The following is a 17,674-nucleotide window of genomic DNA, read 5'->3' as shown; positions in this document are numbered from 1 at the left end:
TAAAATCAAAACCCCTGAAAATTATAGTTGATCTGTGAAATATCTATGATATTTTGCTAATTTATTTGCTGCAATTTCTGCACAGGGAATTACTACTACACGCCCAATGCTTAGATATAAAAGGAATAGCTAATGCATATGACTCCGGCCACTTGCAATGGAATTGGAAATGATACATTGCCATCCATAACTTAGCTCTCGATTGTGTATACGCTGCGTTTATTCATGTATTACTTGGTGCAAGTGTTATAATATTTCTTTTGGCATTCTCAGTATTTGTTTCAGATTTTACTTTCCTAGGTATCTACTTATCATATATCGTATTACAGAATTATTTATATCTTAAGGTTTTCACGGGATAGTCACCAGCATAGATAGGTGCATTGTTGATCGAGGAGTCTAATGGCTATAGAATGCGACAAGGCCTTTGAAATCACTCATCCGACAAATATTATGGACCAGCTTTCTGACTGCAGATTGCATGGACAGGCAGACCTTTGATATTTGCAGAATATCTGTCCTTGGTGAACTAAAATATTTTCCTTTATAGACAATCTTAATAATGATATAATCTGTAGTCATTCCCGCTATACGTGATTTGTGCTCGCTATTGAAATAGGCAATATAATTCATGTATTCCTTCTCAGAAAGCTCCAAATAGATTTTTTCAAGCAGCCTCAGATACTGTTTTACTTCCAGGCCATACTTTGGGCAATCATATGCCTCACAGCTCATTTGAAGTGACTAAGTTCGATTCCTGGAGAAGGCCAAGTTTCACATTTTATCCGGACCTTCAAAAATGCGATATGAAATGTGAAAAGAGTAATTCTCCATCAACCAAGAATGATATTGAGGCAACCCACTCCGGATTGAAAACATTGTACTATCAATTTGTTTGACCTTTTCGCAAAATCTATAGCCTTTTAAATCCTAGAATTATTTTTAAAATATACACTTGTACATAATATGCCCACTAATTTTAGTTTAGTCGAGAGTTGGACTTCGTCTCTTCTTTTAGACCAGATTCTTCATTTTTGTGCATACCAGGACCGACTTTGTGGAATAATGGGATATGCTGAACACTATTATTTGTTATTTTTTTAAGTGTTCACAATATGGAAACTTTGCACGTTTATTTTACCAAGCAAAAATTTTCAATAATTCAACAGACGAATTGTAAAAATATCCGCTTGAAAACTTACCGTTGGGGAATACTGGAATTAAACACAATCCACTGTCAGACTAACCGATAAATTCTTCTGCGTAAGCGGAACTGACGTATCTATTGGAATTTTCAATTGATATAGCCTCCAGGCTTGTATTCAATATTTCCTTTTAAACGCTCGTTCGTTTTAAATTCCTCCTCTCCGCGCGAGCGAGGAGACTTCAACGGCTGACTCGGCCGCTGTGGCGTTGGCCAGCATCCCTCGGCCACCAAAAACGATCGGAGTGTGGTGTGTGACAAGGATGTGAGGAGCGAGACGGGAGGGGAACGGAAGGGGGGGAGGGACTGGCGAGGATAGCAGGTAAGTTAAAAATGAGGACCACCAGTCATCCCGGTTGGGCTCATCCTCGCCTCATGACAGTGGAGAGAGATTCCGGCATGGTGCCAATCCTGGGCCAAGTCATGTCAAATGCCTTCCTTGCTCCCTAAATCAATCGCTTAGCCCGTACTCTACCTACATTCATTTTTCTCGTCTTCTGACCCCGGCAGGACCACAGGATAAGCTTACCTCGATCATTGCATGATTATGAAACAATCTGGTATAAATTTCACCCGAGGATGTTTACAAACTTGGACCCATGGACGACATTGGCTAAGAAGAACAATTATTATATCGCATAAATAAGCCAATTTGCAAAATTATTTAAAATTCACCATCCTTCAAATTTAAAGTCACCGCCTTATTATTTAGTACCGGAATGTAACAGTCACAGACAAGAGGAAAATATCTAGAACTGCTTATTGCCTCCATGGTAATGGTATGTTTCTTCATAAAAATCAGGTTTTTTTGTTCTTACAATTCATTAATTTTGTCCGCATCCCGATTTAAATTTTACTTTAGCAATTGGTTTAATAGATCAATTTCACTAGCATCGGGGAGAGTGCGTAATAATTCGCCAAGTAGTGCGCAGGAGCAAGCACGTGCATGTGTCATCGATCACAAGTCGCTCGTACATCGGTACCGCACCGGTAATCAGTTCTTCGCACGAAACCACTTGATTCCATTCGCGGGGAGCAGTGATCGAAAACATTGACCATTTGGCAACGTCGCTCAACAGGGGCAGGGGAAAGGCCGTAGGGGGAGGGGAAGTAAGAGGTATCCAGGGGTCGACCCGGCTAAGGAGGTCTTTGAGGAAAAAAATACAAGTGGGAGGTGAGAGGAGGAGGGAAGGGAGAAGGCGGGAGTAGGTTCCAGAAGGAAAGGCAGGAGGTGGATGCGAGGAGGGATGGGTTGAAGGAGAATTACAGGTGATAGTGGGAGGGATTTGGTTCGGATGGGAGGTGGGAATGCCTGTGGGCACTAGACGGCGATGTTTGGTGCCTCAACAGGTGGATAAGGGGAGGGGGGGGCGGGAGGAAGGAATGGGTGTCCGAGAAGGGGAAGTATGCGAGGAGGGCGCAGGAATGTCGGTGGGTGCGGAGGTGGAGGTTTCGGAGAGTGGAGAGGGGGCTGGGAGAGGGGAAGTGCAATGGGACAAAAGGTATTGATAATAGCCTCATCTGAGTCGGTGCTATTAATGGGGTTACCTAGCATGTTAATTTGATTTTTTAAGTGACCACTGAGGGTACCTAGGGTGCATCAGCTGATTTACGCTCATAGAATAGCTTTTGATTATTTTTTAAAGAAATGAAAGGTGATGAGCATTCCCTTTTTTCTTCACTACCTTGAGAAATGCTGTTGTTCACGTAAGAATTTTTTTGTTTTAATCATATCAAAACTTTTATACTGCACATAAATTCTGCCTTGCTTGGTGATTGATTTTCTATTCCACATTGTTGATTTTACAAATACAACACCTGAAATACTATCATTATCATTTCATAATTTCATCGCCATACATTTCCTAAGGCACTCAGTATACTCATTCAATAGTATGTGCTACAGCTACCTAATAGAACTCAATATTTCTCATTAATTATAATCTAAGTCCCGCATTATAATTATGCACTTACTACACATACTTGTCATTACCTACCTCTGGCTGTGAATTAACCTATGATCTTACATTCAACTCTGAATAATTCATGAGGGACCTAATGAAAACAATTTTGCTGTACACCATATGATAGAATCACCATTATCTTTGTGATATATCACTGCTCCAAGGAACCGGGAAAAGGACTGAAATTATATACACCTTTCGGAGGGTAGTAGTGATATCAGATGACGGAAGTGTCCCCTGCAGGACTCTCTCCGCCAAAAGTAGTTAACAAGTTACTCACGGTTGACTGAGGTATAGGAGACTCGACGAATAGGAGACTCGACAAATCCATTGTCTTTTCCTGAGATTCTGACGATGATCTCGATTTTTCGGGAAACAATCGTTGAGTCAATTTTGCTGACTAGGAACCAGAATTTCTTCTTCTTACTCGTAGAATTTCAAAGATATCAATGGCTTTTAAATGACAAACTAAATATTTCAATCCAAAATATAAACAACAGAAGAAGATAAATGCTTAAATATTTTAACATTCCACTGAATTGTGAAGTGAAACGAGATACTGCAGTGAAAGTAACACGTGTGGTAACAATATTGTAATATGGAAAACATTTATTAAACTCTTCGGTCTAGGTATTTTATGATTTGGTTCTCACATTGACGGTTTCAGTGACTCTTGTTCTCGATTTTACTAGTTTAGAAAGTTTTCTTGTCTCCAACCGTCTACGTTCTAAATAGATGGGCATAAACACTTAGTGGGGACACGCCTGGAGGAAATAATACAGTTATTCTCACCTTGAGCAAGAAAATTGGGTTTCATTTGACCGAGTGGGAAGCATGTGAGGGCTTCTAGTGTAATCAGATACGTGTAAATAAAATAATACTCTCTTAATCAGATGCAATATATTTATAGATATATAAATAGGTAAAAGATCATGCCATCACGATGTTGCATCAAAAATATAATATTCCATTCTAGATTTTATAAACATAACGTTGGTTTCCTACCAATCTTACAATATTCAATCTTCTAAATTCAATCATATTTCTTCAATTGGCTCAGAATTGATATGGGCATTCAAAAACATTTCCATCAAAATAATTATCGTTTTTAGAGACGGAGGAGGCATTTAAAATACTAAAAATCACGTAAATACTTATGGAAAGAGGCAACTCGTATGCTGCCTCATACGATAAGTACCACAACCTGCCGGTAATAAGTTATAATACTTGAGATGGAATCCTCTCACAAAAATCATGAAACTCGAAATAAAATCAACTAGTAAAAGCTCAAAAAGTCTTCAATGTGTATTTTGAATCGAATATGAGATGAGGTAGCTCTTTGCGGTGCTAGCTCTGCAAAGGACATGATTAAGTAATGGAAATATTTGATCTTTCCTTGGACCTTACGTACTCTTCCAGGTCTGCGATTCTAGGGAATCATGATTCCAGCCAGCTTTTGAATCCTTGCCCTTCCAGCCAGATTCCAGCTTTTGAATCCTTGCCCTTAGTAGCAAGTACTGCTTCGTTTTCTTAGATAGAGTTGTATCGCCGCAATTAACGTTTAAATATGCATCATGCTATCGTTGACCCTAAGTTTTGCAATTCATGTGTATCTCTTTAACGTCAACTATTTTCATTGCAAAAATATACTATTTTTTCGTTCGAAAAGTGAGAGCAGGGCAACAGCCCATGAAGCGGGTCCAAAGAGGCGCTATGAAGTTTCTGCCATCCCAGAACAATTGAGAAACTCTGATCTAGATCGGCCTTGAAAGATAATAAGTATTATCTTGAGGAGTGAAAGCAGAGTTGTAAGTTATTAATTTATTTTAATTTATTTCATAAGATTCATTTTAACTGGAGAGTTTAAGACTATGTCCAATGATTCAAGGTGAAGTGAACACGCTGCTGGCTTTCTAGGACATTTAATTTCCCCCTCTGCAATATATACTCGAACTCCTGACGCGCAAATCAGTCTTTACTTCTTTTAAAACAACGTAGAAGAGTACATAAAAGGAGGTAAAAGACCAAGCAGCTAGTTGTCAAAAGTAAATCGTAATGGTAGTAAACATTTGTACAGATTTAACAAAATCAATGATTTATGAACCAGAGCAGCTTTACACAGTTCTTAAAATTTACAATGGATTTCGTTAAATTGTTCCATTACCTCCTCCATATTCGTAACCAATGGGGAATAACTCATTGTGGAAAAAATCGCTTTCAGTCCCGAACCCTACCAAACTCTCTCGCCGAAAAATTGACTCGACTCTGTCCGACTCTCAACATTAGTATTATTTACATTCAATCGAGGTATTCTCCCGATTAAAGGTAGGTTTTCAACGCACCCTAACGAGTATTATCTTCTACGAATCCTGAGAACTTCCTCTCGTTTGCCCTGCCTTATTTATTTTATATTATTGCTTAACCATGCAAAATATATTTGCACTACCGTTATTAGCACGTTCTTTGCCATTTAGTGGCTTTTGAGTTTTAAAAATGCCCCCATCTACATGGCACCCTGCAAGACAGCGCTATATTGTGGCAATAATACCTGATGATGATGTACACCCTAGAGATGCATTATCAAAATTAAATAATATTTAAATGTTTGTCTAACAGAATTCAAAAGATAGAAAGAAACTTTGCTATAGATTTATGTGTAACGCAGTATCTCGGATTAGATTCCACTCTACGCATAGGAGGCAATCTGCTAGTAGGAGGAAAAATTAAATAAGAAATAAATTAATGACCGCGAACTGGGCTGTTTTTAGTAAAAATTATTTACCTAGCGTCGTAAATAGGATTTAATGAATCATTCTGGTCTCATATCTTTCGTAGAAAAAATTATATTTTATAACTTTTGGTTAAAGCTATAGTTATCTCACAAATTTATCCGCATCATCTCCCCTACCTTAGTATAATAGAGTTAGTAATATTCGTGCATTCTTAGCCTCATCACAAAATAGACCTACTTCTAGATATTACAGCTATATTTTTTATGCCGAAAGGTTATATTTGGTCTCGCCTCCTTCCGTTTTATGCCCGTCTGAGATTCCACGCAAACAAATATGAGGACGCATCTAAGTGTGCCCTGCCTACACACATCCTCTCTTCAGAATGGTCCTCCTCTTGTGTTAGGTGAGTCAGAATGAAAAATGTCTCTGTTCAAGCCATAAAGTTTTTGCCGCTATTAAAAAAACTGGTCAGCGTCAAACTATTAAACTCTTCAAAAATTATTCTCGGCCAATATTCAAGAATTTGCATGCCTGAATGCTACTCCCGAGTGACCTGGCGCTAGTGCCACGAACATTTTTTTCTTTTCAGGTTTGACTGAATCCGTTTTCCAAATCCGTCCATTAGCCACTCAGGTAATTATGGCTTATTATTGTCTTTTTAAATTGAGTTCAGATTTCCAAGAAATTGTGACAACAAAAGTCTTGCCCATTTCCAGCAAGAAGCATCTCATGAAGAAGCTTTGGGATTGCATCAAAAATAGAAGCGCTTGGTGGCTTTTGGAGAAAGTGGGCTTGACCCCACCGTTCTGGAAATGGACCCGCGCGAGGATGACAGAAGTTTCGGAGTGTGTGGAGAGTGGGAGGGGGAGTAAACAAGGGGAGAAAAACGAACCGGCGATGGCATGGGTGGAAGGGAGGTGGAGTAGAGGCTGAAGAAAAGGGGAGAAGAGGGGCGAGAAGAAGGAAAAATTGGAAGATATTAACACGCTGGCGAATTTATTACGGCCAAGCGTCGTGGTGCCTCATCTTCAATATGATGAAAGGATGTTTCTGAAATCTAAGACTGCATTTCATAAGTGCAATCGATAAGCATTTGAAAAGAAAAAAATACGCCGCTAACGCGTGCTTATAGCATCCTAGTCAAAATAATTATCATATTTTTACAATTGGACCATTCATTGTCATTCACTCTAACTCTCTCTAAACGAGAGATCCCTAATCTGTTTACCTACCAAATGATTGTCTAAATATTTTTCCTTAGATGATTAACATACAAAAACACGAACTATAAAGGAATCTTTACTGCTATGTATGCATAATTCGTTTTTTCCCTTTTCACGAGCACTGACCTCGTCCCGATGATATGGAGTGGTGGCCATTTTTACTTTTAATTACGTCTATATGTATATATATATATATATATATATATATATATATATATATATATATATATATATATATATATATATATATATATACTTTTAAAATCCTGAGACCGCTGTTATTTTTTTAATAAAAACCACTGTGAATGTACGTCTGTAAAACAAAGTTTCCAACCCTGACCGGCTCTCGAACCCGTGACCTACTGATCGTGCGGTTGGTACGCCAACAACAAGGATAACGCGAATGATTTAGAAATACACCTACCATGACGCCTTGCACAGAGTTGTTCACATTTATTTTGCGTGTCATCCGTAATTAATTTTGCAAAACATACTGTATTAATCGGAATCAGGCGATTTTAAATTCAGAATTCACTCATTTTGGCTGTTAAGATCAAGAATTTCAATTTCAATCACATCTAGGCCATTAAGCTGCCTTTGGTGGGATCATCTAGTTGCATGTAGCTTGCCCTGAAGGACTATCGGCCGAAAACTAATTTTTGGATGGAATATGTGTTTGAGACTTTCTACAATGCAGCCCACAGTTTGAAAATTTCACATTTTCAGCTATTGATAAAGGATAAGAATAATTGTCAAAATAAACGCCCGTAAAATTAAAATATTTCATTTTTGATGAGGAAAACAAAAGGGAGTGCACTCGATACTCTAAGAACATAATATTCTTTAGGTAGCGTCCAAAATCTTCGATTCATTTCAATAAAATGCCGTATTACAAAGAGCGGGAGAGGATATAATCATTTATACCGAGTTTAACTCCCCAAAAGGTTGCTTGTGAGTGATGAAGTAGGAATGGTTTTCTACAAAAGCAAATCAGCTATTGGCAAAAGAGCAACATTTGAGCGAAGAGGTGTGATTACGGAGTTAGAGGATAAGGCATAAAAGTCTAAACATGGCGTAAGCAATCATCTCCGGGGACCAAACGAGAAAATTACACATCCAGAAACAGAAAAAGCAAGGAAGTCGGATTTCTGTTAGTGGAGATGCTCCAGGAGAACCCAGGTGAGAAGATGGATGAGAGGTGTTTGGGGGGGTGGGGAAGGGGGAGATTGAAAAGGGCCAAGAGAGGAGGGATGAAGGAGAGGGGAGCGCCGTTGTGGGCGCCCGAGAGTTGGAACTGCCGGCCAGCGGGGAGAGGGGGAGGGCGGGTGGAATGGAAAGAGTGGGAGAGGAGTGGCTGGCTCCCTTGGTCTCCTCAATGGTCTCCCAATGAGGAACGGGAGGGTGTGAGGAGGGCTAAGAGACGGAAGAGGGGAGAAGGGTTGAGTGGCTGCATTCCTTCGGATGGGCAGGTGTCGCTCCCACCCACCTCCTCGGCTCCGACCCAGCCTCCTCCCATACCACCTATGGGCCGATCTCGGCCTGGCTGACCTTCGGGAGCGGCGGCAGCGGCCCTGGTATCAGGGGGAAGACCGCAGGCATTCCCTAGCCTCCCTCCGCCCCACCTCGGTTTCCTCCTCCCCAACTCCCTTGCCGAACCGGCCGACTCCTCTCCTCTCCATCGCCTTCCCCTCCTCACACCCATACTCTCTCTCTCTCTCTCTGCCCCGATCTTAACTTCTCCGCGCACCAATCACACGCTCATGTCGCCCATCTCCAACCCCTATTCCCCACCCTCCGCTTCATTCCTTCGACCGTATGTTTATTTACCTTTGAAGAGTCATTTGTCGTTCAAAACATAGCGCAAGTGTTCACTTCAACTCCAACCGGAGGCAAGAATATTTTCAATCGACTGTATCATCCTGAAAATTGTTGATGTACTCGTGACGTGGATAAAATTCTTGTTCTAACGAGTTATGAGAATGCTAGAGACATGATTGGAAAATAATAATGAATGGTGCAAAATGATCTAATTTTCACGGTTAATACTCGTTCCCATACGTGGCACACATGGTAAGTTTAGCATCTAATATTTTATCACAATACTCACAGTGACTTGTTTAAGAAATACAAAAAAATTGGTTAAATCAGGGCGAAATGATGTTCAAAATTGATCAGACTATTTTGGTGCCAACCGCATTAATGGAAAAATTTTCTGCTGAATTGCACATAGTTCACTCGATAAACTAGCTTTAAGTGGTCTCTACCTGATGTTCATTGACCAAAACCTGAAGTTTTTGTAGTACAAAATTGATTGAATCTTTTATCCTGTTGCAGTATATCCACTCATTCATATACAATTAATTATAATTTTGGAATGTGGAGTGATTTCTTATATTAGATGCCCATTCCTTCACATTCTAGGACCTGGAAATGAAATTCATATTACATTTGTAGCGATTTCTCATTCTTCTTGATATTCGAATTTTTTCTTTTGAAAGTTTATTTGACATAAGTTGCTGAAATGTTAGAGAACGAGCACTTCCATTGAGCAATATTTCAGTGATTTGATTATTATATTGCTAGTGCCGGTAACTTTCTCCATGGACAAAAACAATGATATAGTGGAAGAGCTTGTGTGTTATAATGACTTCTCAAACTGTGCTGACAGCAGCTCATTGCTCCTGGTGGGGTCATCCGTGCCACATACCAGATCAAAGGTTTGGAGGCAGATGAAAGCTAGTCCACACAGTGTCTGTCAACATTGATGCAGCTCCAGAGACATCTGACTCCAATAGGCTGGCTATTTAAGTGATTTTGTCACTTTAAAAACACTAATGAGAAAGGCAATGGAAAACCGACTCACAAAAAAGTGATCGCTTCAGATTTTATTATAAGTCCTGGCAACTATAGAGTTCTGCCTATAGGGGAGAGTATCAATCCCAGTATTGAGACAGACAAGGTCTCCCTGGTCATCATCACATGAAATATCTGCACAGCTTAGAAAAGAAAAAGCAAAAGAGGACCTCAACCATTAGAATATAAACTTAGAATATTAGGATGATGGTCAGGAATTGGAGATGAAGAGAGATTGCATGGATTAGCAGGAGAAGGCAAGAAGAATAGTGGTAAAAATAGAGCAAGTGAGTGACGGAGCATAATTAGAAGATATTAAATTCATGAAAGCTATTGAATTACCAATGCTGATGGAAAAGATAATAGGTACTAGATAACAGTCTTTTGGAGACAGTGATCATTTAATAATTGCGTTTATTATAGCTAACCAGCCCATTATGTTTTGTGTAGTGATTATTCAATTACTAATGCTGAAAATGGACTTGTTGTCAGACTATCAAAAAGGGCTATCCTAGCTATAAGGAATGTAGTAGGTGAATGATTGTTCCCTCTTAAACCTTAAACCTTCTTTCCAACCTCCATAGGGTAGCAACAGAGAAAATAATTATTTACAATATCAAAATAATTTTAGCACTAAATATACATACCTCATTGCAAAAGTGTTGTTGCCTTTAATTAGAAATTGTTACCTTTAATTAGAAAATAAAATAGTGGTGTTTATTTCTCATATTTCACAAATTACTATTGAAAATCTTGATTGTTTTATTGAAATTATAGTCCTTTCATCATCACATTGGTTTCCTGAATTGATTGATGCTGTTTCAGTTCTGTTTTTGCGTAAAATATTGTTTATTGTTTATTTCACCCCCTAGTTCTAAAATTGACTGCTCCTCAGCAAATTACAATCTCTCATGACTGATTTTCAAGAGATATTTTCATAGCAATACTTCTCCTTGAAAAAAAAAATGTATAGGTGTACACAGAAAGCCACTCATATTTATTTTGTCTTCATAAAGCTCAATTATTTTCTCTTAATGTATCAAAGTTGTCCATATTTTCCCTTCTTGGGAAACCATAGGTGGCCCAGGGAAAGGAATTGTCCCCCCTAACCTGATGTGTCAATTTCACCCACCATTAGGTTTAGCGCTTGGTGAGCTCCACCCTCATCTATCAAAATGACCTTTGATGTAATTACTTTCGTTTTTTATACCTAACTTAAGCCAGTTTTTTCAAAGCAGTAGGAATTTTATGAAAATAAATAGGTCTCCTTCATTTTTTTAATTCAAAGCTCTCCCTGTGAATGGAATAAGCTATGCAATCATACTATATCATATTATGTCTCAAACTTTAGGTATTCCATTTTTCAGTATTTATCTCAGCAATAAAATTGTTTTAAAAGGGAAAAAAATCTTATTCACTCTTTCTGTCATATAGGAAGAACATGATCCTAATTTGTTTGTAATGAAAGTCATCCAGCAGAGAAATTTGGAAGAGCTTTTAGCAAATATATTTTTTGCTGTGATGATATCCAATTATATTACTCTTTGTAAACATAACTAATTTTTTGAAATCTACTGGAGTGTCGTTCGATCAGGATACTTTTGAACTTGTTGGCTTCCCAATGAGTTACTCAGTCTAAGCTTTTGTGTGTAAAGGAGACTGCTGGCCAATGGTTAAAACCTTAAGGCTCTCTAGTAAGTTTACAGTTCAGACCTCCTTGTGGTTTATCCAGAACAAAAAACTGGTGTTAATGGTTTAGAGTTGGTACCAATATTTATCATATCTTTAAGTTTGAGTTTTTACTTAATTGATGCTACACATTTATGTCAAGCTGTCAAGGCCACATGATGAAGTAATTTTTCATTGACTTTATTGAAGACTGGTTAAGAAACTTCTTTTTTTAGAAAATAACCGACAATTCAAGATATTGTAAATTTACTATCCATATAATACATGTATACATAAATACATAGATATTATATTCTAAATCAGATCAACTATTATTATGATGTCTAGGGCACTATTGTTAGTGAAAGATAGATGTTAGGTATTTATATGGAGGTAGATGAAATAAGTTGAAAAAGTAGCAATGAAATCTAGATTTAGTTCCTAATACGTAGCCAGTTCATTGTTTTGAACAGAACAGAGAAAGAAGAGAAAGAACAGGGAAGAGGGGAGAAGTTGTGGCCGAAGATGAATTAATCACTCCTGTCATGGGCTTTCCACATTGCCTTACAGTTGGGCAACTCAGTTCTCACTGGTGGCTGAGCAAAAATTATGGGTGGCACATAATGAAAAGTATAAGAACTTTCAGAATAGCTAACTAAAAATCCTCCCAGCCAATGAGTAAATAGATAAGTGCCTCTTTAATGAGCAGTCAGGTGGCAACATGGTGAGATATTTACAATATAAATCAATTTCCAATTATAAGGCTTTTAAGTAATTTTATATGAGTCATGGAAATGATGTTGATGAGAGGTTATAACTTACCTCATGGAGAAATGAGTTTTATAGTACCTGTGATACCAATTAATATTTTTCAGATAGTGTTAATGTTCACCAGTTTAGCACATGGCAAATCCTTTCATTCACGTAGCCTTGTTAATTAATACCATTATTAAACACTCCATGTGAATGAAAATAATTGTTACATCCCAAATAAAGGGTGAAGGATACTAAGTTACTGCACCTCATCTTCATCTTATTTTTTCCCTTGTATCATGTTTACACTCAACCCAAAATGAAAATTCCAAATACAAACGAAATTTTGAATGAAAAGTAAAAATTGGAGAAAAGATGAGGAAGGATGAAAATTTTCAAAATCTCATACTGGTGTTTCGTTTTTTTCTCCGTGAAATTGAATGATATAATACAAGGCCTGACCAAACCTATATGTTCAAACAGGGAATCCAAGGGTAAGAAAATCTCTCCTATGCATCAATGAATTGCTTCATTTCAATGTGAAGAATATATTTAAATATGACCTCTACTGCTCAAATGATATGCATAATAATATTCTGGGAAGGCTTATGAGCATGTAAATTTAAAATTCTTATATTTTATTCTTGCATTTTATGAAAATTTACCCCCTCTTGAATAGATAGGCATGAATAACTACCTTTTATGCAGTTGTAGCAAATGGTACAAGAGTTAGCAAAACTTTACAGGAAATATACGGAGATTGTGAATAAATATCTTAAGTAGCATTTGCTAGACCCTTCATTGCCATGACATTCATCTTGTTGCTTCTGCCCTCACTGCTATTTTGCATTAAACCATCAATTGAAAATAGCTTGAAATTTCTTCTTATATTTAGTTTGATTGATTGCTATTATTAATTACATATTTTTGCCTATTTCTAGGTAGTTTCATCTGAACCATGAAAAATCAGAGTCAAGTGATGAAACCACTAGATATAGTCCAAGAGAGGTATGATGATTAAAAATAACTGCAGTTAATTTACTTTTGTAAAATTATTTCGTCCAGAGAAAGGAATTAGCCTGTGCCATTTATCTTTAGAACTCAATCATAAGAATGTGAGATTATGGCCTAAAATGGAGTCCTAAGTTGGGGGTTGCTATGGGTGGAATTTTTACTTGATTAGCCAGAATCATAGGGATGGGGTCCATTCAAAGTAGTAGTTAAAGTGTTTTGCACAAGTCATTTATATAATGATCAATTATTTTAACAAGTCCTTGCTGATATAAGCAGTAACACTGCTGTGATCTTAGAATGTGACTTTAGAATTCTAGCGAATGGAATACTTCTACATGCTTTACTGCTACTATCAGGTATTATCCTACATGATCTATGTTATAGGCATTAATATTTTGTCTGTTGTTCATGTTCATGCTCAGTATAGTATTCACAGTAATGAGCACATCTAACTTAAATTATTTAAAATTTATTATATGCATATATTATTATTATTTGTTAGTTCATCACTTAAGTTAGGTTTTTTCTGGACACAGACTGAACATATCGATGTTTCAGAGGAATATTGAAAGGAACTAGTATGCTATACTGATATGCAAACTTCTCTTTTTATATAGGGCTAAGTATGATGTGAGCTTTACTCTCACGTTTTATTCTCACATTTAATCTCACATTTGGGTTGAATCCTGTAGCTTTCATAAGTTTATTGAGATAAGGCCACAATAAACAGATTATATAATTTTTTTGCATAAAAAGGTTGCGCATAAAGATTGCATTAATCCATGAGTGATAGAATCTGTAAAAATCTGTGAAAAGTGAGTGAAGTCTACATAATCTAAAAAGTCAAGTGATTTGAACCTTGATGGAGCTATAAAATCTAAATAAACTTAAAATATTATTTTAAGTAAAACTGTAAGAACTACCATGGCCATAATTAATACTTACATTTATGCGAGATTTGTAAGGTTTAACCAGAGCAAATACTAAAGAACATATTATTCAGAGGGAACCAAACACCAGGGGACAAAGCACATAAGACAAGCAATAAAAATTACAAACTTGGATTGTTTATGAAAAATTATTTTATAGTTAGGGTTAACTTCAAGTTTTCTTACATGAGCTCCTTATCATTTTATTTTGGAGACCTCATAAAGTAGATGCTAAAAATAGTTCCTTGGAGCACATGCAATTTTAGGAGGCATTAATCACATGCCAGAAACCAACTTAAAACACTCAGTTATTCACATTAAGTGAATTAGTCAGTGTCCTCAGGAAATTACTTTTTCACCACGGACAACTGCAGGGTATCTCTTAGTGGTTTCTTGTCAGGGTCTTTTGTCACGATGACCAATGTTTGATGAAGACAAGACCTTGTATCAGTTTAGTATTTTTTTAGTTAAGTACTTGAAACAAGATAGAATATGAAGCAAGTTGCCTGTTTATGTCTGCATGCCTAATTGCACTGATTCTAAAGACCACTGAATTTTTTTCCGTGAAAACCTTGAATTTCAACACCCTTCACTCAAACCCTTTGCATTTCTTTTGCTTCAATAACCATATATTATATGGTTGAAATTTTGCAGAGTGCCTTTCAACACATGTGCAAATACATTCCTCACCTTTTTTTTAGAAAGCCACCATCTTTATGTAGGGGTGGGGAAGTTTTCAGATCCCCCACATATACAGGTATGCTTCATAATTTTTGTTTATAGAATGGGTAAAGTAGAGCTAGTGCCTTTTTCTTGTTACTTGCAGTACATTATTCTCATTTTACTTTTCCTCTTCAAAATCTGTAATAAATTCATTTATTACACAGACTAGTCTTCAAGAGTATAATACCATTTAATTTCATTCCTCTTCCACTGTTAAGTATTTCTGGTCCTAAGTCATTCTTATCAGCATATTTTTCCCTTTCTATATTAAAACTCCTTGGTATTTGTTAATATCATAAAGTCCCTCTATACATTTTTCCATCTTGTCAGAATCCCTTCTTCTGCAGTTAATATTTTACCAATCTCATAGTTTTTTACCCATCACTGATTGTTTAAATGGAATTTTCAATGTTGCATCCTGACTCTACCTTCATCTTCCTCATGCCTTCTCATTTCACCCCATCTCTGCAAAATGTCAATGTCCTAGCACTGCTTTGTCCTTCATGATTCCTTTTCCTTATTAGTTTCTCAGCAGTTTATTGTGTAGTTCTTTTTACTTTCTTCCCCCTAATTCTGGATTCACACTTTCCACATCCAAATTCAATTCCATCTGTCATCCATCTCCCTAATCATATCTTCTTTTTTTCAATGACTTCCTAACTCTTTTCCTATTAATCAATCACTCTTTCATGCGCCGCTTACTTTATTCCTCAAATGAGATATTCCTGTATTTATTCTACCACACCACCTCCCCTTATCCTCTCTCGATATTTCCTCAGCTTCATCCTGGTATTTCCTTCTTTTGGCCCCAGAATGTCTTCTACATTCTATTTTTTCATACTCCCTTCCTCATTTGCTTAAATTGGACTTTCATGGGCACTAAATTTTAATCTAACTCCCAGGAAACTATGTGATTTGACCATGCTATTCTTAAATCTATACTTAACCATATTATAAACTGTCATATATTTTCCTGTATCTCCTCGAATTTGTTATGTGCACCGATGTCTCCTGTGGTGTTGAAACCAAGCACTGGTTATCATTTATCTATTATATTTTGCAAGGTCTTTTCTCCACGCAGTTATTCCTTTCTACTAAATTGTACTCTTTCTAATTTGACACCATCACTGAATCACTACCCCACTGAAGTCAAACACCTTAGCAGTCATCTTGCTGGGAAGCAGATGAACCAACTTTAGTCCCCTCTTGGCTCCTACCCTTTAATCTTTTGGTCATAACACACCCTACTAGGAGCAACTATCATTTCTCTCGCCAGTACAGCATCATTGGCGTCCTTTCAAGTTGGATTTCAACTTAGGAAATAGGAAAAAGTCCACTGGAGTAAGATCCGGAGAGTAGGGTGGATGGGAATCACCGGTGTGCTGTTTTTGGCTGAAAATTCAGCAACGTGCGTTTTTGTGAGCAACAAGACTTGTTTTCCGAATTTGTGGTCTCTTCCGCAAGATAGTGTGCATTAACCTTCCCTAAAACTGCCCATCTGGACTCTCCATCCCCTAATCTTACCTGAGCAATCTGAGACATGCACAGGTTGCGGTAACCTCTTATCCCCCTAGCATATTCCCATTTTATGCAATATGTTCATTAGTTTTTCCAATTCACTCTATTAAGCACCTTTTCGGAATATACGAAGCAGGTAAATACGTTCTGATTGCATTAAATATTCCTCTCTATAAATGATCTCATTACTGAAATGGCATCGTGCGTACCTCTCCCCTTCCTGAACCCAAACTGATTATCCCCTAAGTAATCATTTTCCCTGTTCCCCATCCTTTTTATCGGTTTATCACTGCTAATTAAAGAGTCCCGTGGGTATGAAGAGTGAGGTTATAAGGGATGAAATATTAATTAGTAGTGTTTAATAAGCAAGAAGTTGGTCGAAAGCTCTGCCTTATTATGAATAGATATAATTTAATAAGTTTTTCACTATCAACATCTTTATTTGAATTAATCATCAACTTATATAAAGAAAACATTGACAATTCAAAGGTGAGACATATAAAGAACGGGTGTGGCGTTTCCGTTGTAGCTCTGTCGTAGTTAATAAGAAACTGTTAAAGCTAATGATACCGAAAGAAAAATTATTCAATTCATTATTTATTAATTTTTAATCTTCATGCCTATGAATTACATTTAGCCCGCTGAATCCCTGCGTCATCCGTAGAAATTTTCCATTCCCACCGTTTCATCATTTGTGGCCGTCTCAGCTTCTTCCCCTAATTGCTTGCCCCTTCCTTCACTTGCTCCGAGAACGCTTCAGTGTTCCTTCCTATAACTCAGAATGGTGACCTCGGTTGGATCCATTAGAATTTTTGAAAGGTATGCAATCGTCACCCGTGGATCCTTTGGAACACAGGGATGATTGAATCCAACCCACCTTTCGAGAATATACACTCATGCTGCATTGTACCCTCACCCGTAAGTATTGTGGAGGGGCGGAGACGTAGGCCCGCATCGCCACCTCTCGCATGACGAATGAAATACTCACACAATCGGTGAGAGCAGGAAGGGCTGGATTCACTTCGCGAAGCAATGGAAAGGTAAGAGCATTACGGATTTCTTCGACATTTCGAGCTGGAAATAATAATTCTGA

This window comes from Hetaerina americana, unplaced genomic scaffold (assembly GCF_022747635.1).
Source record: "Hetaerina americana unplaced genomic scaffold, ioHetAmer1.1.p SCAF_26, whole genome shotgun sequence".
Taxonomy (NCBI): Eukaryota; Metazoa; Arthropoda; class Insecta; order Odonata; family Calopterygidae; genus Hetaerina; species Hetaerina americana.
This window is presented reverse-complemented; position numbering follows the sequence as displayed.